The sequence below is a fragment of the Notolepis coatsorum genome (assembly GCF_963971535.1).
Source record: "Notolepis coatsorum genome assembly, chromosome: 3".
NCBI lineage: Eukaryota > Metazoa > Chordata > Actinopteri > Aulopiformes > Paralepididae > Notolepis > Notolepis coatsorum.
Genome location: NC_140167.1, coordinates 105,801,612 through 105,829,308, shown reverse-complemented (window position 1 = coordinate 105,829,308; position 27,697 = coordinate 105,801,612). Strand labels below are relative to the sequence as shown.

The window sequence follows — 27,697 nt, the reverse complement described above, 5'->3', positions numbered from 1 at the left end:
TCAGTTCCCAGAGTCTCGTGGGTCGAGAGCGCCGCACTCCCCCCCACCACTGCCGCACTCCTGGCTAATGACAGAGCTGTGAATGAGGCTGCTGGAGAGGGACTTGGGCCTGAGCTCGCAGGTCAGGTAGGGGGGGGGCTCCTCCAGTTCCGTGTGAGGCGGTGAGCACTGGCCATCCGGAGGACCGTAGGCACTGCTGTTGTCCGACCCCACCTCCCTCCCCTCTCCGCCGGGCTCTTTGCCGGGGGGCGAGTCCGCCGGCGTGCTCACCTTGGTGGGGCTGCCGGACGCGGACAGGCTCTCCTGCAGTGGCGGGCTGAGGGCACGCTGGGATTTCAAGTAGGGCTTGACGTTGGCCACTAGGATCGGGCCGTCCCGCTGTTGCTCTTTTCCGAACGTGCCGAGGGTTTTTCTGCTGCTGCCCCGGCTGATGGTGCCATAAATCTCTGTCTCCACCATGGCCTCCATTCCCACAGGGATGAAAAGGTTGGTGCGATTATCGGCGCTGTCCGCTTGGCTTCCTACCCGTAACTTTGGCATCCAGCATCTGTCAGAATGTCCCAGTGTGCGACATTCATCGGTGCAGTGGGCTGATTTGTCTTGCCCTACAAAAAAAACAGTTACAATGTTGTCAGTGGACTGTCACAGGGTAAGGGGACACAACTTACACAGGCCTAATATAGTATATAATATTACTACTGAGTTTTTTGCGTTAGGAGCAAATGAAGGTAACGGTATAATTCAAGGAATTAAAGCCCTTCTGTTGTAGAGACGGTTTCATTGGAATTGTGTTGCTAAGGAAAAGCTTGAACCCTAGTTTATTTCCTGTTAGCTTTGATATTAACAAACACTGCAAGAGGAAATAAACTTGGGTCCATTTAGATTTTAGAATGTTTCTGTTGTCAAGATGAAACCGCCTATACAGTATTCTTTTCTACATTGGGATCCACAAATCATTATATAGACGGGTTTCTTATTTATAAACATACTGTGTTTGAGCCAATCAGCAATTACAGCAGAATCATGTGACTGAATTGCCCCCTACTTGCGTGAGCTGCACCGCAAAAGAAGTACAACGAGGCTCTATGGAGAAATAATGAAAATGGCTGGATGTAATTTTGTCAAATCAGCATAGTTGTGAGAGTGAGTCTTTCACTTTTTAAATTTTTTTGTTTAAATCGCTAGAATGGCTAACAAATTCAAATACATTGTATTCTGCCCTGTTGTTCTGACCAGGATTACATTCCTTTTTGTCCTCCTTGATGCGTGTGGGGCGAATTCACAAAGAATGGATTGCGCCCGCTAATAGCACCCTTAACTGCGTGTGTTTTGCGCCCGCTATTTGCTCCGTCTTTGCAACCTATTCACTAAAGATATTGCGTGGATGATATACTAGCGTAAAAATGCCGATACGGTGTGCAATTTGCTCCTGATATCTGGCAGCGCAGTTGGCTCGCGGTCCGGAGCAGCAATTTAGGACAATGGCATACAGAAAACAGAAGCTTCAATTATCTGATCGTGAATTGGAAGTCCTGACGAATCAATACTGTAGCTCTTCTAGTCCTTGGGCCTTACCAATTGGGTGGGCAAATTCTAAATGTGATATTTTTTATTCCTATACAGTACATCCCTGGATTGTGTTTTGATATGATAGACAGTTTGGTTTTGTAGCTTATTAGTGGTTAACGAAGACAGAGTTTTCTCAAAATAAGTCTCCTGCCATATCTTGCTCCCCTTCATAGATTCACTCGTATGTCGGGTTGTGGGGGTACTAGAGACATGACCATGATCACATTTTTATGCACCCGAGTCTCCTAAACACGTAGGGATAAACCATGAGTCGATTGGACCTTCCTATGCTGAGCTATATGGTCATTTTCGTGCACCTACCCCCTACAGGTGAATGCCTCATTGTTGCAGAGGTATTATGCAGTAGGTGCGCAAAAGTTACCATATAGTTCAGCATATGAAGGTCGACTATGGCAGGAGACTTATTTTGCGAAAAAACTCCGTTTTCATTAAGCACTAATAAGCTACAAAACCAAACTGTCTCATATCAAAACACAATCGAGGGATGTATAGGAATACAAAAATCACATCTAGAATTTTCCCACCCAGATGGTACCAAATCGTTTAATTAAGTTGTATTTGATGTTTAGTTAAGAGAATAGAACCTGCATACTCCAGAATAAACTTTTCATTGACGATGTTTCCAGTGTCTACTCCTCATGGACCTGTGTCATAATCACAGCACGGGCCTACTTCACTCCCCCTCCTTTTCCCCTCACGTCCTCCACACGCTCCTCTTCATCCCCCTCTCTATCCACTGCGCACTCCTCATCATCCTCTCTTTCTTTAGTCACCCCTTCCTTCACCCTCATTCACCCAGCTGTATTCCATCCCCCTAATTCACACACGGGCAAGCACCCCACTCTCCCCAGCTGCACCCTATCCTCCCCTGATGAGGGGACTATTTCTACACCTCGACGCTGACCAGAAGCGGTCGTGGTATTAATTACCACTGCCCAGGTACGACGTCTCTGCCACAAGCTCTACTGCTAGATACCCTCCGTGTATTGGCTTACTCTAACCCGTTTCTCTCCTGTGCCCCAAAGGACCGCCGTCCCTGTCTGGACGTCACCTGTTCCCGAGAGGAACACCTATCTCCCGCTGCCACCCAGCAGCTCCAGCGTCCCTGTCTGGACGTCACCTGTTCCCGAGAGGAACCCCTATTCACCCGCTGCCCCCCCAGCAGCTCCCCCGACAAGCACCAGGACCGCTTGCTCGCTCACTGCCGCCGTGGCAGCCACAGGACAGAACATTAACCCCGTTCTATTTCCCCCCCCAATTCCTGTGTTGCTCAATTCCATTAAACACCCTTGAAACCGCTCCCTTTCTCTTCTCGTGTATTCAGCAATTGGGCTGTGCTCCAGACTCCAGTTCTCACAACCTGACGAAACGTTATACATTTAAAGTTTATTCTGGAGCATATGAGTGTGCAGGTTCTATTCTGTTTATTGTGATTATTACCTAACCCAATGGATCACCGGAGACGCTGGCCACTAATGCGCTTAGTTACCACCTCTGAAGACATAAATAGCATCACTTTAATTGCGCGTGGCAATTAGCGCCGATCTTTGTGAATTGGAGTGTTTTTGCAATGAGGCTCATTCGCATAGAAAGGGGCACATGTTCCTCCCATATTACCTCATTTAAATACCCGCAAATAGCACAGACGCAATGCTGATGGCAACGCAGTTAGCACCGTATTTCACCCTTTGCGTGAGCTTTGTGAATAGCAAGGTGTGTTTTGGAGCTATTTGCACAGGCATTGCCTCAGAAAAAGCCGTGCAATCCCTTTGTGAATTCGCCCACAGAGTCTGACGTGGACGAGAAACCTGTCTATTAATTAAAATAGCTACTGTTACATTTCCAGGCCCTGTGTAGCTCAATGGCACAAACACTGCCAGAGTTAGGATTTCGATTCCCATCAGGGCCAGCCGTAGGCTACTAAAAATGTATACATCGACAGACCTTTTGGCATAAAAAAGCACCCACCGAATGGCACATGTTATATTACCATGTTCAGATTTACTATATAAAATAGTACCACCACACATATTAGTCACAAGTAATGGCTTCATATTTATGTGAGTCCCTGTGCAGTTGTAAATCACACAAAGTCCCAGCATTGCACTCACAATTAATAAAGCGTGAAATTATTTCTGCATTTAATATCATTATTTCTATAATAATTCTTGGCCATTACCCTCCCCAACACAATAATTAAGTAGAGATTTTATTTGCCAATCTATAATTTTAATAGCAAACTAGTCGACTATGATACCGAGCTACCCAGCTGGGGAATGGAGCACCACCCATAATATATTTGCTCATTGATTGCTACTTGTCTTAGTAATGAGTTAAGGTCCAAACCAGTAACGCCCTGTGTGCAGTTGTAAATAATAATAAAAAAAAGTCCAATGATTGCACTGACAATTAATAAAAGCATGGAATTCTTTTTGCATTTTATTTCATTATTTGAATAATTCTAGGCCATTTCCCCTAACACAGTAACCCAGTAGAGATTGTATTTATCACTTATCACTGATTCTAATAGCAAACCATTCAGCTATGATGCCAAGTGGCTCACGCCTCACAAGTTCTAGCTGGTGCTACCTAGTGTGTGTGTGTGTGTGTGTGTGTGTGTGTGTGTGTGTGTGTGTGTGTGTGTGTGTGTGTGTGTGTGTGTGTAGTGTGTAGTGTGTGTGCGTGTGCGCGCGCGCGCGCGCGTGTGTGTGTGTGGGGGGGGGGGGGGGGGGGTGGAACTGTAAAAGCACACAACTTACAATTTGGTTCAACATGCAACAACAATATGCTGTCTTAAATATGGTACAAAACGTGGCATACTATTATATTAAGTTGAAATGAAGGCCTCTTCTTCAGTAGTAGGAGGGATATTTGAGTAAGGTTTGATTGATTGATTGATTGATTGATTGATTGATTGATTGATTGATTGATTGATTGATTGATTGATTGAAAACTGTATTAACAGATTGCAGAATGGGTACAGTACAGTACAGCTCAAATACATACAATTGTTAAGGGGATGCAGACCAGAGAAAGACTTTAGTCTTGTTTACATCAGGGTCCCCCATTTTCAATTCATCATAACATATATATGACATACACGACATACAGATACTGCTACATCTATACATTTATGACATCCCAGATTTGCAAATACAGTACTGTTTGTGATACAAAAAGAGTCCAGAAAAGAGAGTATATACATTTGACGTAGAAACTGTACATTGGAGGAGGTTGGATAGGTGGGGTGGGGTTGGGTGGATGGGTGTGGGGGGGGGGGGACTGTACATTGGAGGTGGTTGGGTGTGTGGGGGGAATAGGGGTTGGGTAGGAGGGGTGGGTGGGGGACACTGTACAACTGTACAAGCAAAACTGAATATTGACAGAACCATACTTCGTAATTTAGTGTACATTGGAGGGGGTTGGGTTGGGACATTTACAGGGGCCAGTTTCGAATTGCAGTCTCCTGTAGGTGTTCTTTGAGAGTGGTTTTGAAAGTCGGTAGTGATTCACATTCCTTTACAGCTTTGGGTAGGGCGTTCCACATTGATGTGGCATAATTGCGAAACGTGTTTAGTCCCTTGTTTGAGCCGAATCTGGGTTTAACATGATTTGTGGAGCTCCCTCTGGTGTTGTGATCGTGGTATTCACTGACCTTTGGGAAGTATTTTGACATGTACATGGGTACCTTGGTTGTGTAGTGTATCTTGTAGACCAGGCCCATTGCAAGTTGCTGGCATTGTCGTGACACTCAATTGATATACAATTGCAATATTGATTGCTTGCTTCATATCACAGCTGTATATGCCCTTACTAGTCTTAAATTGGTTCTTAATGTTAGTAAGACAAAGTTTATGTTGTTTTCAAGAGCAAGGAATATTAACTTTGATTATGTGAGGATATCTACTGTCAGTGGCTCTTGTATAGAGAGAGTCACTGAGTATAAATATCTTGGCCTGTGGCTTGACGAGAAATTAACATTTAAGTTCCATGTGGACAATCTTGCCTCTAAACTGCGACAGAAAATTGGTTTCCTGTACAGAAACAGATCCAATTTTCCTCTATTTAGTAGAAAAAGAATAGTGGAATCAGTCTTCTTATCAGTTTTGGACTATGGTAATTTATAGGCATGCTGCGGCATCAACTCTTAAACCTCTGGATTCTGCATATCACTCAGCTATCAGATTTATAACTGGTGACAGATGTGATACTCACCATTGTGTCCTGTATGATAGGGTGGGTTGGCCTTCTCTTGCAGAAAGGCGCAACAAACACTGGTATTTATTTATTTTTTAAAGCCCTTATTGGTAAACAACCTGTTTATATCTCCTCACTGTTAGATTGGAATATTGGAACCTATTAAACTCGATCGAATGACTGGATGGTTCTTAGGGTTCCTCAAATTTGCTCTGAGCTAGGGAAGTCAGCCTTTTCCTTTGATGCCTCTAACTCATGGAATGTCCTTCAACTCATGCTGAAATTGGAGGTTCTCCCTTCCCTTGGAATGTTTAAACGTATGATTTCAGACCATTGTGTGACTACCTGTAACTGTTTTAGTTGATCTTTTTAAATTATTTTGAAACATTTAAAAAATTTTACTCTGGTGTTTAAATTTCTGTGAATATTGTTTTTTATTATGTACTGTACAATCGTCGTTTCTGTAAATGAGGGAAACCTCAGATGCTTACGATTTTAAATAAAGGTTGAAATGAAATGAAATATGTATCACTATGCTTTGCTTGCTTCATATCACAGCTGTATATGTATCACTATGCTTTGCTCACTTCATATCACAGCTGTATATGTACCGCTATGCTTTGCTTGCTCACAACCGGGCAAATGAACATTGAACAATGAACTGAAATCAACTCTCATGCCACTTATTTGTGAAACACTCATCCCAAAGTTGTTGAAATGGTCCAACTTCTCAAAATGTCAATGCAGAGTCGGTCTTCTGGGCACTGACATGTTGAATCAAAAGCGACTTGAAGTGAAAATGAATTTTAATCAAGATGTCAGCCACCAGTAGACAGATTCACTTACATTTTGAGGAGTTGGACCATTTCAACAATTCCGGGGGTGAGTGTCACTGTCTGACAAATACTGTAAAGTGGCCTGCATTTTATGTTCCGGTAATATAAAATGCTTCTGACTAAGCAAAACTAAATTACATGACGTACAGTCGCCTGGGAGATCAAAAGTTGAATTCAGTCTATTTTCAATTGCCCGGCTGTGATATGAAGCGAGTGGAGCGTAGCGGTACACGTACAGCCGGGAACCAGCAATTGGAGGACCAACATTCACTTAACATAACTGAAGGCTTTTTTTCCTCTTTCAATTACAAAAGAAAAATAAACACATTTTATACCTACAGACTACAGTATCTAATTAGGGCCCAGATATAAATAGCCCCATGGTGGTAAAACAGCCTTCAGGTTATGTTAAGTGGTGTTGGTCATCCAAGTGCATGGTTGCAGCAACCCTCTATTGTGGTTAGTTAAAGCAGATTACAGCCGTAATTAATATCACAGGCACCCAAAAAGATAATCCCTGTGCTGTATATTGGGACTTCTTCGTATGCCATTATATATTGCGGAATAACACATTATCAGACGTAATGGAGACCAGTCCAGTTCCATGTTTGTCATAGTAACGATGGAGAGAACAGTGCCTTTGAGTTAAAAAAATGCATCATACATCAAAAGGAACCAAGCAAAACGGTGACAGTTTGAAATGGCAAAGCTGCAACATAGATCCTGCGTCTCACAATTTTGGGACGCTTTGAAGCCATCTTTACCACAGAATACAGCTGTGTGCCCTAGTGCATCTGACCCACCACCCCTCCTTTCTGCTTCTCTCAGAAGGAAAAACTATATTTGAGAACAATTTGTGACATTGAAGAGACATATTGGTCCTCATTCTCGAACGGACTTACGAGAAAGTTACAAACACATTTCTTGGTAACTCCACTTACAAACTTCTCAGGCTGATTTTGGCATGCTCGAGCGGTTTATTTTCGGGCATTCGTTCGTAGCACAGGATTCTGCTCTCAGCACATCCCATTCCTTTCATGTAGGCTATATATTTGCCATTTCGTATTGATATTCCATATACCGTCTTGTTTTCTATTGTTATTATTTATTGGAGAAACATTCCACTGCTCATCTTACAGTTCACAATTTGAACCCACACAAATGACGACACACAGGATTAACGGATTCCATAAAAATATATATATATCTACTGCTGCTGGAAGATATCACTGATTGTGCACTGAGGAGGAGGAAGTACAAGTACCGCGACAATGCAGACCTATTTGTAGAGAGCGATGAGTACCTAGTGCAGTGGGACACTTCCGGCTACCAAGACCTGTGCAATATCCTGGAGCCAGCACTGAGGAGCCGGACCAGATGCTCAAACCCTGTGCCACCAACCCAGGTACTATCCACCTTGGGTATGTGCACATCAAGGCACCCTCCCCAAATGCGTTTTCCCTATCTCAACAGAAAGCAATACCATTCATTCCATCAACCTTCAAATCATCTGCGACGCCCAGAACCACCTGCTCTACGTGGTCTCACGCTTCCCAGGAAGTGTACATGACTCCTACATCTTACAGAACAGCTCTGTGGGTGTGCACCTTGAACAAGCCATACACCATGTATATACTATATATACATATTAGGGCTGACTTTCGAATTTTCTTTTGGCGTTCGAAGCTTCGGGGCCGAGATTCGATTTTAATTCGAAGCTTCGAGATAAAAAAAAAGATAAAAATTATTACTTAGAAAAGAAATGTATTACTTTTTTTATGTTGTGGGACTTGTACAGCACTTTTTTCAACTTCGTCAGTGCTGTAAAGTTTAAACCTTTTAAAATCTTAGACAAACGAAACACTTTGCTTTCATGAAATATTGTAAGCCGTCATTTGAGGCTTTATAAAAGCAGCACAATGAATACAAATCTGTCAGTGCAGAGTCCGACCTCATCTTAAATAACAAACAGCATTGCTTGTTGTAGTTAACAAAGAGAGGCAGAGTTGATTTTGCAACAAATTTTTTTTTTTATATATTCTAATTTTATTTTCCCATCGAACGAAGCTTCGAAGCTTCGAAGTATTTAAGACAGCCCTAATACATATACGTATATTTATTTATTATTATTATTTATTATTACCGTATATATATCCACACCTGTCTGCATACCTGCATATAATCCCTTTTACATATCTTTAGATACTATATATCTGTACATATCCCTTACCCACTCTTATTAGTTACGCTGCTGGCCAGTATGACTTACTACTATAGGGTCTTTATACCTGTATCTAATCTAATACTACAACTCTGTACATACATGAGCACTATTACTCAGTAGTATTTATATATATTTTATATCAAGTTTAATCACCTGTGCATTGTATGTTACTATTGCACTTTACTGTTACATTTGTACTCTGGTTAGATGCCAAACTTATTTCTGTTGTATTGTACTTCTGCTGTATAATGACAATACATTTGAATCTAATCTAATCAAATTTTGATCTGTCACAAATTGCTCACAAATTGCTTTCGCTCTACCTGTTGAATTTTTTTGCACACGGTGCTGTGGTGGCATGGCCTTATGTAATGCAAATTCAGGTGTACAAGAATGCGCTTTCAATTTAAGAATGGGTGCAGCTGAGAACACCTTTTCACATGTTCAGGAATCCGGCAGAGATCTTTTGTAAGTTTGTTCTTACGAAGTTCTATTTACGAAGATACTTACAAACATGTTCGAGAATCCATTGGTAGTGGGAAGTTACAGTAAACATAACTACATTCTGTACATTCTATGTCTGTGATTGTATTCTTATTTTATTTACTTTTCTTTTTTTTAAATGTTTTACTTCATTACTAGCTATTTATTTATTTTCATTATTTTATATACTGCCTTGTGTTCAAGATGGGGGGAAGGTTCAGTTATGTATGGACAATGTGTTAACACAATGGGGACAAACAACGGATATCTCCGTGTTTCGATTCCACCCGTAGTGGACAGAAGCATGGATATATCCGTGGCAAGTTGTTATTGCTTTTATTCCATTTTAATAACCTATTCAAGGTCGCCGAGCGGCACTGCAGATTTACCCTACTCTTTGAATTCGAGAAGGTGCAATACCGGCCAGATCCTCTTAGGGGCGCTATCGCGATAATGCAGTGTGCTAGGGGTGGACGGTATGGTCTAAAATGCAATACACAGTGCAATACTCCAATTCAGCCATTGGCAATTCAGCCGTTGGTTGGGGGGCGCTGTTGAGCGGGCCTGTGACCGGACCTGAAAGCGCCCCTACTCTGCGGCTCTGCAGCTGCATATGCTTCTCGCAAAATCCAGCTTCCAGCTCCCGCTGCCCAGCCGTCATTATCAGAACACGACACACATATCATAATGTTCACAGCAAACTGTAGTTGATCACCAGGTATGTTTTATTAACGTAGAATAATTCATATAAGAAAAACGATAGGGAAATCTCTTCCCTTTCTCCACTGGTTAAAAATGCCAGGAACTGAAATTGAAACTTGCTGTGCGCCGCAGTGATATGTGTTTATTATGAAATGACAATTGCGTGTTGACACGCCCACTGCGCGAAGCCTCCAAATAACTTTTTCCAGTTTGCACATATCTATTATCTATGACTAATTCTATCTATTTTTAGGGGCAAATGCAGTGAAATAGTTGCGCTGTGGTTACATGACGTCATTGCTATTTTAGAGCTGCTCTACCGGTTACAAGGTATAGTCAAAATCCATACCGTAGAGCAAATTCATACCGTTTATACGTATACCGTTTATACCGTCCACCTCTACAGTGTGCCCTGTGGCTGAACGGTGGACACTTTTTTTTTTACTTTCAATGGAGTTTTATGTTAGCTCGATTCTGGGTCTGCAGCCTGTAGCTTGGATTATGTTTTGCATCGCAGATTTCACTATGCAATAAGGGGATTTATCATCAGCCAATGGACATATCGATCTACCAGATGGCGATCGAAACGGGGAAATGCTGGGGGGCATCCCACCGGCCCATGGTAAGATCTTTTTCACGTAAAGTACATCCCGATTGGGCCTTGTTTTGATAGCCATCCATCCGATCGGCCTATGTGGCTAGTTAGACGAACACGGTTATTGGTAATCAATAATAAGAAACAACGTCCCCCGCCCCCCCCTTTCATGGATACATGCTTGAGGATCGTGCCGATCATATGCAGTTTGAGTTTTAACTGTAGCATCTGTAAAACGGAAATGTCATTGGATATAACGTTAGCAGCTATTAGCCCTATATCTAGCCTTCCAGAAAATATACTAGACCAAATCCCGTATAACGCTTATATTCACGGCGCTATACAATGAGAATGTATTGATGAATTTTTTTTTCCTTTAAGCCATTTTGAAGGGACGGTTTATGGACTCAACTGACAATGAGAATGGACAGATAGCAATACTATAAAGTATAGATTTAGCTCTACAAACAGCCCCACGTCTGTTTACATTTCCCGGTCCTCTGGAGATTAATTAGACTCATCCCAGTGGCCGCCAATGTGTTAAGTGTATAAAATCAGTATAGTATAGAGTAGACAGTTTCAAAGTGACAACAATAACATAAAAGATTACCCAAGTTTATTTCCTGTTGCAATGTTGCACAATACAACAGTTGACAAGAAATACATCTGGGTCCAAACTGTTCCCTAGCAACATAATTGTTTGAAAAGCTTTTTGGCCAAGCTGCAACACTGGCAGTCATCATACTTTTCACCTACTTAACCTCACCATTACCTTAACACTTTCAGCGCCACGCTATATCCCCATCTCTGCCGCTAGAAGGCCAGCTTAAAAGGGAACTATCTTATAAATGGCCTTTTCCTGTGGTTTGCATTGTTTTCTAGCAATGTAGGGTTGTACCTAGGGCTAGGGCTGGGCGATATGGCCTCTAAATTATATCGCGATATTTTTTTGGCCATATCACGATACACGATATATATCGCGATATTTTGACATTTCCTCTAAAGCACTTAAAAATGCTTGATTTAACCCTTTGATGCATACAGTCACGCCAATATGATTATAATAAGTCCCTGCAAAATATATTTGCATTATTAAACCATGAAGATGCTTTAAAAAATTATTAAATGAAAATGTACTAAGAGTAGTCTACTGACACACTAATAAAAAAAATTATTTACATCTAAGACAATTTATATAAAAACGATTGGGTGCCTAAGACTTTTGCACAGTACTGTGTTATCTATCCACTTTAGCTAAACACACACACACACACACACACACACACATATATATATATATATATATATATATATATACACACTACTGTGAGAAAATAATAATCACACACAAAGGGATAATGGCTTATAGCAGACTTAATGATTTTAGAATATTTCAGATAATGAAATGAAATGTTTATATCATCAACTATCCAGTTAGTATTTATACTGTAACGTTTGGCTACTTTAAATCATTGAATGTAGAGAGAGAGAGAGAGAGAGAGAGAGAGAGATAGAGAGAGAGAGAGAGAGAGAGAGAGAGAGAGCGAGAGCGAGAGAGAGAGCGAGAGAGAGAGAGCGCGTTTGCGCTTTGAGCGTATAAGCTGCCGTAGGCGATGATGTCACACTCGAATGTAAACACAGGAAGTTGAACACACGGAGATTGAAACTAGATGCAAGAAACGAATAACCAATATGAAGTTATCTTTAAACCTCTGTTGTCAAGCGTCGTCAATATAACCCACCCCCTTTTCTCACGAATGGAACTAGTGTCGTGGAGTCCACTTTGAACGCTTCCAGGGTTAGCAGCTAAGAGCTAACGCTAGTTAGCTTAGCCTATTTATGGTTTAACTTAGCAGCTAACGTTAGCCCATTGCTCGCGTCAATTATATTGCATGTCATTGAAGGTCCGCGCTGGTCTGTGTAATGAAATTATAATTGCATGTAATTTAAGGTCCGGGCTGGTCTGTCTATAATGAAATGAGAGGATCGCTCTGCACTAAAGCAAGTCTCATATCAGCCGCGACGTGACAACATATACTCGATGTTCACGATATAGTAATTTACTACATCTCACACAAGCCGCGATACATCGCGGGCTGGGCGATATGGCCTCTAAATGATATTGCGATATTTTTTGGCAATATCACGATACACGATATATATCACGATATTTTGACATTTCCTCTAAAGCACTTAAAAATGCTTGATTTAACCTTTTGATGCATACAGTCACGCCAATATGATGATTATAATAGTTATTATAATAGTCCCTGCAACATGTTTGCATTATTAAACCATGGTTAAATGAAAATGTACTAAGAGTAGTCTGCTGACACATTAATTCATTTTTTTATTTACATCTAAGACAATTTATATAAAAACTCTTGGGTGCCTAAAGAGTTTTGCACAGTACTGTGTTTTCTATCCACTTTAGCCAAACACACACACACACACACACGCACGCACGCACGCACGCACGCACGCACGCACGCACGCACGCACGCACACACACACACACACACACACACACACACACACACACACACACACACACACACACACATATATATATGTATTAGTGCTGTCAGGCGATTAAAACATTTAATCTAATTAATTACACGATTTGTAATTAATTAATCTAATTAATCGCATTTTAATCGCATAACCATTTTAGGCCTGATATTCTATATTCTATAATCATATTTCAAATTGCATGTGTCCGGATGGCAGAATTCAGTACTGTATCTACAAAACCTTCTGTTTAATCATCTTCCATTTATTCATTTGCTTAGATTTTTCAGGTCTGGTCAATTTTAGCATGGTGTTATTCACAGTCAAGGATAAAAAAAAATGTATTGATATTCTCATTTGGTTCATTACAATTTACTCAAGCCTAGTAACAGACGCAGTATTTCTGACACTTGGAATACATTCCCTGAGATCCATAGATGTCCCCAGAATCAGATACCAAGAACATGCAAATGGACCATATTTAAAAAGAAATCTGTAAATGTGTATTCTATGTTCTTATGTAATGAATGAGATAAAAAAATATTTAAATAAAAAAAAAATATATATATATATATATATTTTTTTTTTTAAATAAATTTTGAGTTAATCTTCATAATGCGATAATGTAATTAATTAATCTAATTAATGCGATAAACTGACAGCACTAATATATATATATACATACACAAAATAATAATCACACACAAAGGGATAATGGCTAAGAGAGAGAGGGAGAGACAGCCCCCCCCCCCCCCCCCCCCCAGTTTTGTTTTAGGCTTGCGTTTTGAGCGTATAAGCTGTGATGATGTCACACTCAAACGTCAACACATGGAACAGTTGAACACACGGTGATGGAAACTGGATGCCCGATATAAATAAATGAATAACCAATAAATATGAAGTTATCTTTGAACCTCTGTTGTCAAGCCTCGTCAATATAACCCACCCCCTTTCCTCATGAATGGAACTGGTGTCGTGGTGGAGTCCGTTTTGAGCGTTTCCAGGGTTAGCGGCTAACGCTAGTTAGCCTAGTTATGGGATAACTTAGTTAGCAGCTAACGTTAGCCCATTGCTCGCGTCAATTAAATTGAATGTCATTGAAGGTCCGCGCTGGTCTGTGTTTAATGAAATTACAATTGCATGTCATTGAAGGTCCGCGCTGGTCTGTGTCTATAATGAAATGAGAGGAAAGCTCTGCGCTAAAGCAAGTCTCATCTCAGCCGCAACGTGACAACATACTTTATACTCGATGTTCACGATATAGTAATTTACTACACCAACACTGACTAGATGTGAAATCTCTAGCTAGTCCCGTTTCTTCAGTTCAGCTCAGACAAGAACCTCCCCCACTGAACCAAGCCATTCAGAATTGACTCGCTCCCTGACGTAAGTAGGTGCTGCTGATCTGCATATCTCAGCCCCCTCTGTGGTTGTAGCCACCGCCCAATCAACAATGACCAACACGGAGCGAGTGGAAATAATACGGAAGCTTACAGCAGACACTTGCACTTCCCCAAAAGAGAGAAAAAGAGAGAGACACAGACTTGCGGCTCGAAGCGTGCACACGCGTATTCCGATCCAAAAATAATATTCACAGGGGTATATTGTCATTTTAAACAAGTTACCAATGCATTGTCCCGTGGGATTATGCCCCCCGCGGCGAAATTAATTAGTCCCTCTCTATCTCTCTCTCTCCCCCAAAAGGTATCTGCCAGTGCAGTGCAGTGCAGTGGGTGACTGTTACTCAAAGCGCATTGCGAGTATGGGCGGAGCCCAGCCAAACACAGCTTGGAATCTTGAAGGGCAGAAACTGCTGCTCTACAGTACTTGATTAGAAATACAAAACAATGAATTTTTTTTAAAGAACCTTACAGATGTGTTCCATAGACTCACAGGAATTGTGTAAAATTGCCCAATAGTGAAAGAAATAGTAAGATAGTTCCCCTTTAAAATGGTCATTTCCGCTGTGTTTCACGATGTTTGCAGAGCTATGTGTGTGTTCTGTATTATAGCTGTGCAGACAATGGTGTGGCTCATTTGACAGACACTACTTGTAGTCCAACATGGAAAAAAAGAGTTTGTTTCTACACATTGTAGTTTGTAGTTTATTACACGCTAAACATCGCACATTTCCAAGATAAAAGATAAAGTCTTTTTCCATAGATCGCGAGATAAAATGCGTTATGTGCAATAAGCCTGAATCGTTCTGGTTGATTCCCTGAAACCCCAAATACTCCCAAATCAAAGGTATATAACATGTACATATGTAACTTCACAAAATCATAAAGGGGGGGGGTAGTCTTACCCGAAAATCCGATCGTTAGAAAAAGCCTCGTTTAGGACTGGTAAAGTAAGCCACTGTGATCGTTAGATAAACATGTTTCACGTTCGGTAAAATAGACATATGGGGTCGTTACCTTAGCCAGAAGGTAATCCAAAAAAAGAATTCCAATGATCCCATCGGCGATCGCAATTACTTGTTTATATGTAATTACACGTGTTTACGGGACACTATAGGTTTTGAGGCGAGCAGATCTGCTAGCGATTGCTTTGGAAGAGCTCCTCCCCCACAGAGCGAGCCTTGATAGTCCGGTGCATTCATTGACACTCCTGTTGCCTTTCTATCCGAGTTCAAAAGGTAGGTGATACTGCCACCTGGTGATATTCGATCGGCATTGCAATTCCAACATAGTTAAATGAGCCAGGGACGGCTAGAATGAACCGGATGATGATTTAGAACGGGGATCAGAGGAAAAAGATCAAAGGATCTAAAAACAAGTTTACTCGTTATTGGCGCTCAGCGCTTGTCGGCCAATAACGAGTGTACTCGTTATTGGCGCTGAATGTGTTAATCCTAACCTCAGTGGAGACCTCCCATCCTACCTAAAACGAAGATAAAAAAATTAAAATCTAAAGTATAATTTTGAGATCATCGATTTTCGAAGATGTAGCAAGAAAGGCCCTACTTTGGTTGTGTTGCTTATCTACCATTGCCAGGGCAACCCTCATCCTTCCACTTCTCTCCCCCAAAAGGTATCTGCCAGTGCAGTGCAGTGCAGTGGGTGACTGTTACTCAAAGCGCATTGCGAGTATGGGCGGAGCCCAGCCAAACACAGCTTGGAATCTTGAAGGGCAGAAACTGCTGCTCTACAGTACTTGATTAGAAATACAAAACAATGAATTTTTTTTAAAGAACCTTACAGATGTGTTCCATAGACTCACAGGAATTGTGTAAAATTGCCCAATAGTGAAAGAAATAGTAAGATAGTTCCCCTTTAAAATGGTCATTTCCGCTGTGTTTCACGATGTTTGCAGAGCTATGTGTGTGTTCTGTATTATAGCTGTGCAGACAATGGTGTGGCTCATTTGACAGACACTACTTGTAGTCCAACATGGAAAAAAAGAGTTTGTTTCTACACATTGTAGTTTGTAGTTTATTACACGCTAAACATCGCACATTTCCAAGATAAAAGATAAAGTCTTTTTCCATAGATCGCGAGATAAAATGCGTTATGTGCAATAAGCCTGAATCGTTCTGGTTGATTCCCTGAAACCCCAAATACTCCCAAATCAAAGGTATATAACATGTACATATGTAACTTCACAAAATCATAAAGGGGGGGGGTAGTCTTACCCGAAAATCCGATCGTTAGAAAAAGCCTCGTTTAGGACTGGTAAAGTAAGCCACTGTGATCGTTAGATAAACATGTTTCACGTTCGGTAAAATAGACATATGGGGTCGTTACCTTAGCCAGAAGGTAATCCAAAAAAAGAATTCCAATGATCCCATCGGCGATCGCAATTACTTGTTTATATGTAATTACACGTGTTTACGGGACACTATAGGTTTTGAGGCGAGCAGATCTGCTAGCGATTGCTTTGGAAGAGCTCCTCCCCCACAGAGCGAGCCTTGATAGTCCGGTGCATTCATTGACACTCCTGTTGCCTTTCTATCCGAGTTCAAAAGGTAGGTGATACTGCCACCTGGTGATATTCGATCGGCATTGCAATTCCAACATAGTTAAATGAGCCAGGGACGGCTAGAATGAACCGGATGATGATTTAGAACGGGGATCAGAGGAAAAAGATCAAAGGATCTAAAAACAAGTTTACTCGTTATTGGCGCTCAGCGCTTGTCGGCCAATAACGAGTGTACTCGTTATTGGCGCTGAATGTGTTAATCCTAACCTCAGTGGAGACCTCCCATCCTACCTAAAACGAAGATAAAAAAATTAAAATCTAAAGTATAATTTTGAGATCATCGATTTTCGAAGATGTAGCAAGAAAGGCCCTACTTTGGTTGTGTTGCTTATCTACCATTGCCAGGGCAACCCTCATCCTTCCACTTCTACCCACTGTGTTCCGCGACATAATCATTTTTAATAGGTCTAAAATGACAGCGTCATGCCATTGCTTCATATAGTACGGCCCATGTAGATAGAAACCTTCCAAGCAGCCATTTAAAATTGATCCAAATGTCTGATGTCGGGCAACTTTGAACATAACAAATACATGAGCTCTCTAAGATAAAAAAAAAATTACCTGTATGGCCATTATAAATAGAAACAGAGAGCCTAGCAACGGACCGTCTGGCACCGTGCATCTGGTTTCTATGCCAGACAATAAATATTCAAGGGGGATGATCAGGCGGGGAAGATGCGCAGGTGCATATATTACCTGTATCAAAGCAGAAAGGCAACTGGGAGGTTTGATAAGGTGAATACATGAAGATCTCTGGTGGTTCATTCACAGGCCTTTGTGTTGAGGTATTTGTGGGCACAATTCCATGGCCACTCCATTATAAATAATGGTGCTTTCTTGTCAAAAAGCCTGCAACATAGGGGGCGGCATTCTTTCTCAATAAATGTTCTTCTAAAAAAAAAGAGGTTGATTAAATTTTTCGCTTGGCTTTTGTGTGAGTTGTGGATTTTGTGTCTGTATGTCTGTCCTTGTTTTCCTATTGTTTTGGGGACTAAATGTCCCCACAAGGGACACGTCATTGTTTTTATCCTTGTGTGGAACACTGGGCAGTGCCTCACAAGGTAATGGAGCTATTTTAGGATTAAGGTTAGGGTTATCTTAAGTTTAGGATTACGTTAACTTCAGGATAAGGGTTAGGCATGTAGTCATTATGGTTAATGTTAGGATAATGCAGGGATCAGACAACACAAATTCTGCCAGATTTTGACATAGTTTTGTCGTGGCCAACACATTTCCAGCATTGTGCCCAATTATGATGTTTTGCACACATTAATTTAGTTTGACAGTTACTAATGAGTTTGAATATCTTCTCCCCCGTGATGTCATCAGAGGACACTGAATCATTGTGTTGTGTTAATTACTGCTCAGTGGAATGATGTGAATAAAAAATAGCAATCCCTATTGCAATCCATAGCTCTATTTTTTCATCTGCATCATTTCATGGTGCTGTAAGTAACACAACGCACGGACTCAATTGTCCTGAATCACTGGCGGGCCATATCAAACTCATTAACTCTCAAGAACTGTCAAACTAAATGAATGTGTTCAAAACTGTTTAGAGCCTTGGGATATGTGTGAAATGATGTGCAAAGTAAATTGGTGTTGTTGTCGTTAAAGTGTTGCTTTAAGTTGTACTGGGTCAAGGGAAATTACTTGTTTTCTGAAAACAAGATTTTAAAAGGTCCCATATTTCACCCCAAGTTAAAATAGATCTTTGAGGTTCCATAAACATGTATTTGGATTTTTTTTGCTGAAGGAAACACTCTATACTCTTCTTCAGTCCTGTTCTCAATGGGTTTCTGTGCCTGTAACTAGCAAGCCGCTTTTATCGTACAAAAACGATAATCATGTGTGCAAGCCTGTACCGTCAAACTAAATTCAGATCAAACTCTCAACCTAGACGTTGCAGATCACATAATATGACTCAATATCCTGTAATAGGATTATCTAACTTATCAGAAACACATTTTAGGTTAAACTTTAGGCAGAAAAGAGAAGGTTTACAAGCAAGCCACTATTTTGTTCACACCAAAAAATCTCTTCACACACACACACACACACACTCACACACACACACACACACACACACACACACACACACACACACACACACACACACACACACACACACACACACACACACAGAAAAGGCATTGCTAACTACGTTGATTGTGGTTGCAAGATATCAAGAGGGAGGGTTTTCGTCACAGTTGAACTGCGGAAATAGCACTATGTACATATTTCACATTTTCTCAGTGTTGGGAGAACCCCACATTCAGTAAAAGAAAAACCAAGGCTAAACCAGGGAAGAGGCCATTTTCAGAACAGGGCAGTGCACAACAAAGATCCTTGAACCATGGGTTCTATATGTACTTGTGTTGCATTGCAATCCAAGTAATGCAATCCATTGTTCAGAGTGAAATGTACACAATGCAGACAGAGACACCCTCCACACTTGTGGGCCGGATAGCCGGCAGACAGCGACACTGTTTAATGTCGGCCGAGCCCAAGAGAACCCATTTAATCTGACAATTAGTTTGGCTTTTTAACAACATTTTCCCCCCAACATGCAAAGAGGAGAGAACATCGGGAAATGCATTAACACAACCCATTAATATTAAATGCAATGCCCCAGTTCTCCGTATATTTCTCTTATCTTACAAACGCAGGCCTATAAATTAACTGACATCCCCAGTCAAGTGAGCATCGGCGCCGCGTGTGTACGGGTTCCACGCGCCGCACATACAAAACATTGCTCTCGATATATCTCCCCGTTTGATTGGTCTTTGAACCGGGGGGGGGGGGCTGGAGAATCTGATTCAGAAATGTGCTACAGAAAAATTGTGATTGAATTTATACCTCCCATGGAGAGTTTTTTTTTCTTCTTCCCTAGCAGCATGCATACACGCCGCACACACATATACGCACGCCCACACGCACACACACACACACACACAAACAAGCAGACAGATTTGCACTTCCCTCTGGCAGCCACGAGTGTTCCCATCCCTGCCCTCCTCAGCTTGCCACAAACAAACAGCTCATAGCAATGCAAATGGTGTGGAAAGTGCTGCATAGGGACCTGATGACCAAGAGACGCTGAGTCTCTCTCTCTGTCTCTCTCTCTCTCTCTCTCTCTCTCTCTCTCTCTCTCTCTCTCTCTCTCTCTCGGCACCGCTTCAGTCAAGTCCTCCCATTATCTTTCTCCACAAAGGAAAAGGCTTCTCCTGCTGCCTGACTGGGATGCCTGGGTGACTGTGTGTGACACACGTATCATAATTTCCCGGTGTTATACACAATAGATATATATATATATATATATATATATATATAATAAATATATAAATACCCAATCTTGTCAGGGGTTTTGAGAAGGGGTTTGTGACTCTGCATGGCGCTAGCCGACTCACAATCATCAACGATTACAGTACGCCGGGCAGTGTGGATAATTTTTAGATTTCTTAATAAGTGGAGTGAAAACACACTTTTTTTTTTTCCCACCTCTCTTCCCTCTACCACCTGTATCCAATTCCTTCCGGAAATTGTATTATAATGACACCAACCCATTGTTAACCGTGAAAAAAGAATATATATAATATATATATAATCTTTTTATATTTTCTCCCGCAGAAGAACTGGAAAGAATCTTCTTTGTGTCATGTTCCACCAGGAGCACCCGTCTCTCTCTCTGCCACACTTTCTTGTCTCCGTCAGTCGTTACTCAAGACATGGTTGCAGTGGGTTTGTGTTGAAATAATGACGTGATCAAAGGAGACAGCGACAGAGGTACACTTTGCCATGCATATGAGTGTGTTTGATGGCTAAAGCAGACGGTGAGGATCTTTTTGAACGTCTTCTCCCCCCCCCCCCCCCCCTTTCCCCCATCCCCCTTCAACCGATGGAGGAGTCTTTTATCCTCTTTAACTACCGTCGTCTACCTTCCAACTTTGACACCTTGGTGTCGTTCCTGGCAGCAGGGATCGTGGGGTTCTGTGATGGCATGGAGTGGTGGCACTGAGCTACTGTGCCTCAACCCCCCGGTGAAGCTACCGGCAGGATTTCATTACGCCGGAGAACCTTTATTGCAACTAATATCTTGTTTGAGTAATACGATATTGATAATCCCTTTTTACCAGTAAAGCCAGTGGAATATCTATCATAGGTTTTTTTAATGGCGACGGGGAAGAGGTGAAACTCCGTTATGGACACACTGCTGCTATAGAGAGAGAGAGGTGTGTGTGTGTGTGTGTGTGTGTGTGTGTGTGTGTGTGTGTGTGCGTGTGGTGTGTGTGTGTGTGTGTGTGTGTGTGTGTGTGTGTGTGTGTGCTTGTGCGTGTGTGTGTGTGTGTGTGTGTGTGTGTGTGTGTGTGTGTGTGTGTGTGTGTGTGTGTGTCTGTGCACACGTGCGTGAGCTTGGCACATACATAGGTTAAAGAGAGAACAGAGGTAGCTACTGGAACAAGTGTCAGGTTAAGACATCTTCAAGATGTCAGGCGGACGGAGGAGAGAGTGTCCACTCACCCTGCCCAAGAGCCCGGCGGCCATTAACTGCTGCCGCTTCATCCTGAGGGGCTCCCTGGGTGACGTGTGTCAGCGTGTGAGCCTTTGTTAAGTACCCCCTGTAACAATCACCATGGCTACTGTTAACTTTTTTTTACCAGGAATGTGGAACTCTGCTGGTTAAAGGGTCATTCTGCCACAAAACCACTTTTGTTTAAGTCATTCAGTCTGCATGGCTGGACAAAGCGTCTTCCCTCTAGAATTGTTTTCCTGGCGTTCCAGCTTTGACTAGGTTGACGTCATGTTAACTCAAATATTTCTCACTCCTCACTCACTCACTCACTCACTCACTCCTCACTCACTCACTCACTCACTCTCACTCACACACTCACTCACTCACTCACTCACCCACCCACCCACCCACTCACTCACTCACTCACTCACCCACCCACCCACCCACCCACCCACCCACCCACCCACCCACCCACTCACTCACCCACCCACCCACCCACCCACCCACCCACCCCCCACCCACTCACTCACTCACTCACTCACCCACCCACCCACCCACCCACCCACTCACTCACTCACCCACCCACCCACCCACCCACCACCCACCCACCCACTCACTCACCCACCCACCCACCACCCACCCACTCACTCACCCACCCACCCACCCACCCACCCACCCACCCACTCACTCACTCACTCACTCACTCACTCTCTCACACACTCACTCACACTCACTCACCCACCCACTCACTCACTCACTCACTCACTCACTCACTCACTCACTCACTCACTCACACACTCACTCACACACTCACTCACTCACTCACTCACTCACTCACTCACTCACTCCACCTCACTCACTCACTCACTCACTCACTCACTCGCCCACCCACCCACCCACCCACCCACCCACCCACCCACCCACTCACTCACTCACTCACTCACTCACTCACACACTCACTCACTCACTCACTCACTCACTCACTCACTCACTCGCCCACCCACCCACCCACCCACCCACCCACCCACCCACCCACTCACTCACTCACTCACTCACTCACACACTCAATCACTCACTCACTCACTCACTCGCCCACTCACTCACTCACTCACTCACTACACTCGCTCGCTCGCTCGCTCGCCCGCCGCCCGCGCCGCCCGCCCGCCCGCCCCGCCCACTCACTCACTCACTCACTCGCTCACACGTGGCTAGCCACCCTAAAAGAAGCCATGTCTGAGCGGGTCAAAATGGATGTTGTTTGAGAAAGTGTACCTCTCCCCTCGTCAATGCCGCGCAACGCTCACAGTAATGTTTGCGAATATCTCCCTTCTAGAGCACCGATCGACGTTGTTTGATATTTAAGTTTGTTATTTTCATTTGTCATCGTAGGACCGGCGTCTACAGTATCTGACGAATTAAAACATGAAAGGCCCCGTGGTGGAATTCCCTTTTAACAGAAACGCCGGCGTTAACTGGCACATACGTCCCAGGTGCATTGTGATTTTTAATGAGCTATAAAGAGAGAACAAGGGTACTGGCACAAGTGTCAGGTTTAGGCATCTTCGACGAGATGCCAAGACAGGAGAGAGAGAGAGAGAGAGAGAGAGAGAGAGAGAGAGAGAGAGAGAGAGAGAGAGAGAGAGAGAGAGAGAGAGAGAGAGAGAGAGAGGAGAGAGAAGAAAGTCACTCACCCTGCTCGAGAGCCTGGCCATTAACCGCTGCGGCTTTCATCTTGAGGGGCTCCCTGGCAGTCGTGTCGCAGTGTGAGCCTTTGTTAGTATCCTGGTCACTATCAGCCTGGTCACTATCACCATGGCCACTGTCTCTGAGGCTGGCTCGCTCTGCATCCTTAAATGTTGAGCTGCAGCAGAGCAGAAGGAGGTATGGGGGGGAGGGGAGGGGAGGGGAGGGGGAGGAGAGGAGGGAGGGGGAGAAAGCATATAACTCACAGGCGGCTCTCCTCCTTGATGAGCGTGGTCAAGATTGCTTGATTAGAGATATTAATGTAAATCAGGTGGCCAGGAAGCTGTTGGTTTACACAGCTCTTACCTTTGAACAAACGGCTGCCTGCTGCCAACATAATTGGGCTCTGAGGGAAAATTATCCGTCTGAAAATGAAAGGGGAACATAATTGTGTGTATTTGGGGGCAAACTCAAAATATCTCCCGTGTGTTTTCCACAGCATCCGTCAGACAAACATGAGATTGAGATTTGAAAAAAATAAGAAACATCTGAATGCACAACACCCCCCCCCCCCCCCCCCCCCCTCCATATCTTTACATTTTAATCATACAGCAGCCATTGCATGAAATGTTTAACATGTTAATAAAACATCATTTCAGGCAGGAACAGCTGCCGACAGTGGCGGCCTGATAAGAAACACGTCTCAATCACGACCATATGTTATTTCTTGGCAAGGCAAAAGCAGCAATGCATTAGCCACTGTCATCTGCATCCTTCTCCACCCCTATCTTGAGAATACCGTGTTTGTGTTCATCACACCCACATGCCCTAGCAACTGGTGACAGTGCCAGCCCTTGTCATCTGCGCTATCATCTCCAAATGAGACTGTCCTAGATATTCACATCGTTTACAACCGAACACAGAACATGCTTCCCGTTCTAAATAAGACCACGAGCCCACAACCGACAGGTTCGTATGCTGGCCTGCCGGGCTTGTATAAGCAACCCTGTCATGTCTATACAGGAGAACGGCCTGCGAGGCTGCGACCCTATATTAATGGCCTTATCGTGCCAACTTTGGATCAGGATCGGCGGCACTGGCCACCGAGCTTGTGGAGAGCGAGGAATGGGATTGTAAGGTTATACTGTGTGCATCTAGCTGGTCTGGCACCCATTGTTCAGTAATGTGATCAGACAAGCTGCTCGAACACCTGCCCCGATGCCACGTTTCAGACTGGGTTTTTGTTTTCACTCCATAGCAGCAGACCTGGCAGCGCCACAGCAGCGGTGTCCAAGACTCACACTGTTGCATGTCCTAACCGAATGGACTTTCTGATTATGCGGACCACCTGTAAGGTCTTGCTGGAGGAGATTCATAATGGGCTCATTTCAAAAACGGTTTGATTCTGTGTGCACTAGAGATGCAGAGAGAGAGAGTCAGAGAGAGAGAGAGAGAGAGAGAGAGAGAGAGAGAGAGAGAGAGAGAGAGAGAGAGAGAGAGAGAGAGAGAGAGAGAGAGATAGGGGGGGGGGGCATTCTCCCTTTTGAATAGGCAGCAACAGGGTCATTTCGAACTCTATATTAGCATACTCGGGCGACATATCATGCCATATCTCCAGGGGTGCATTGTAAGTGCCATAATAGGGGGAAAGCAAAAGCAATAATGAGGATGTCCGATTGCGTGGCGACAAGCCTATTGATCGTATGAATGCCTTCCGTGTTGTCAGTTGGTATAGAGAAGTAGAGAGGGTACAGATAAGGGAGAATAGAAAGAGCGGGGCAGATAATGCAAAATGCAGGATGCTTCCTCCTACCTGTATCACCGCATCCTGTTCACTGGAGTGTCTGTGCCGAGCCCTGCGAAGCTGGAGTGGCAGGCCGCCCTGGGCACAGTCAGGCTGTTGGGGGTAGTTTTGAGGTACATGACCTCTGACCTGGGCAGCGTGAGGGGCAGGGGGCTCTGGTAGTCGAAACAGATGGGCGAGGTGATGAGAGACGGCTGCTGACCCATTCATCCTGCTCCCGAATCCCTCTCCTCCATCTCGCTTTGCACCAGCATGGATGGGCGAGGTGATGAGAGACGGGCTGCTGACCACATTCATCCTGCTCCCCGAATCCCTCTCCCTCCATCTCGCTTTGCACCAGCATGATGTCAGTCTTGTTGATCCTCTTCTTCTTGCCCTTCCCCGTCGGGGGACTGGAGTATTCAGCCATGCGGCAGTTATAATTCCCAGCCTCCTTATCTTGATGCTTGGACTTCACAGCAATGGCGGTCATGACGGCTAAAAGCATGACAGAGATGATGCAGAGGGTTACTATGAGGGGCCAGGTACACGTCCCAAGGCTGCTGTTCCCCACGCTGGCCCTGGAGCCTCCTCCCGCCGGAGCCTCCGTGTTTGCCTTAATGATCAGCTTAGCCACACGGCAGACAACGAGGGCTTGCCGTGATCCGTCACCTTCACCACCAGCTCCACCACCGGGGAAGACTTCCTCCCACAGGGCGTGGGCGGTCCTGACCCTCTCCGCCCACCGGGTCCATTTCAAACAGGTGATCCTCGTTCCCCCTCGGAAATCTCGTAGGTTAAATGACCCACTTTCCCCGTGGTCGTGGTCCACCGCTTTTCACGGTGGCTACGATGTACCCGATCCCTACGTTCCTGGGCACTGGGATTTCCGCTGTGTCATTCTGCAGGAGAGGTAAAATGATAAACAGGAAGATTGTCCGTTGACGTCGAGAATGCTGACCCTGACCGTGGCGGTGCTCTCCATATGAGGAGACCCCGCGTCTTTCGCTTGCACTTTAAACTCAAAGAACTTGTTTGCTCATAATTGAAAGATCTGGAAGCGTATATGGCTCCGTTGGTGGGGTTCACAGACACATAGGTGTACACAGAGACATCTCCAACGTGCGAAGGCAAGATGGAGTAAGACACTGTTCCATTTCTGCCTATATCTGGGTCGTGGGCCAGAACTGAGCCCAGATACTCCCCCGGGATGTTGTTCTCCGGCACTTGAAGCATGTACACCGTCTTGGTGAAGCGAGGCGCGTTGTCGTTCTCGTCCAAGATCTTCACGGTAAATGACTTGGTGTAGTTCAAGGAAGGGATCCCATTGTCTCTGGCGACTATTGTCACATTGTACTCGTCTTTCAGCTCTCTGTCTAAAGGCCTGTCTGTAAGCAGTGTGTAGAAATTATCATTGTTTTCCTGCAGTCTGAATGGCACATTCCCCAGCACTCTGCACTGGAGCTGGCCATTTCTCCCAGAGTCCTTATCCGTTACTCTCACCAGCGCAATGACAGATTCTGGTGGGGCCGCCTCGCTGATGGCTCCCTGGCGTACGGATACAAAACTTATCATTGGCCAGTTGTCATTTTTGTCAAGCACTTTGACGGTAATTTTACAGTGTCCTGGTATCGGGTTGGGCCCGAGGTCCTTAGCCTGCACGTCAAACTCTATGATGGGGTTCTCTTCGTAGTCGATTTCTCCCTGAATCTTGATGACACCAGTGTTGGGGTCAATGGAAAACAACTCTTGCATTCTCTCCGACGCGTATCCCGTGAAAGAATATACCACCTGTCCGTTACTACCTTCATCCTGGTCTGTGGCATTCAAATCTAATCAGTACTTTACCAGGGGGAGAATTCTCTGCGATTTCTAGCACATAGGAGGATTTTTCAAAAACTGGGCTGTTGTCATTTGAATCAGTCACTCTCACATTGATTTGCATGGAGCCTGATCTAGGATACTCCCCTCCATCAATTGCAGTTAAGAGGAGGGTGTGATGGCTCTGGTCCTCTCTGTCCAATGGCCTTTGAACGACCAGCTCTGGATATACAGTACCGTCGCCCCTCATTTTTAAATCCAGAGAAAACGTATTGTAATCATCTCTTGTCACCTGGTAAGTCTTAATTCCGTTATCCCCAGAATCGGAATCGTGCCCAATTGTGAGCGGGAACCGCGTCCCGGCCGCCGCGTTCTCCGAAATATCAATGTTAATGTGATCCGAGGGGAAACTGGGCGAGTTGTCGTTTATGTCCTGTATGTCAATCTTGATCATGCATATTTCCTTGTCATTAGCGAATACCTCCAAGGAGAGTTGGCACTTTGGGTTGCGTCTGCATAACGTCTCTCTGTCAATCCTTTGTTTGGTGAAGACCAGTCCGCTCTCGGGGTCGACCTCCACCAGGTGTGGGGCGGAATTCTCCAACACTCTGAAGTTGCTTTTCTTCCCTCTCTCCGACGCGCCATACCCGGCGTCTTTCGCGATATTTCCTATCACGGTGCCCGGTCCCTGTTCCTCCGCGACGGAATAATTGAGATTTTTCAATGTCAGGGCTTTAGCCCACAAGAGAAAGAAAAGGGGCACAGCAGAGGAACGCAT

The 27,697-nt window shown here is 43.9% G+C and overlaps 1 pseudogene across 1 annotated transcript; it reads right to left on the bottom strand.

The window, feature by feature from the left end:
- LOC311225943 (protocadherin-17-like) lies at positions 1 to 27,697 on the bottom strand (annotated as a pseudogene). The gene is made up of 5 exons: positions 25,372 to 27,697; positions 25,129 to 25,313; positions 23,682 to 23,740; positions 23,324 to 23,493; positions 1 to 605 (listed from the first exon to the last, which is right to left on the bottom strand). The product of its transcript is annotated as a protocadherin-17-like (transcript).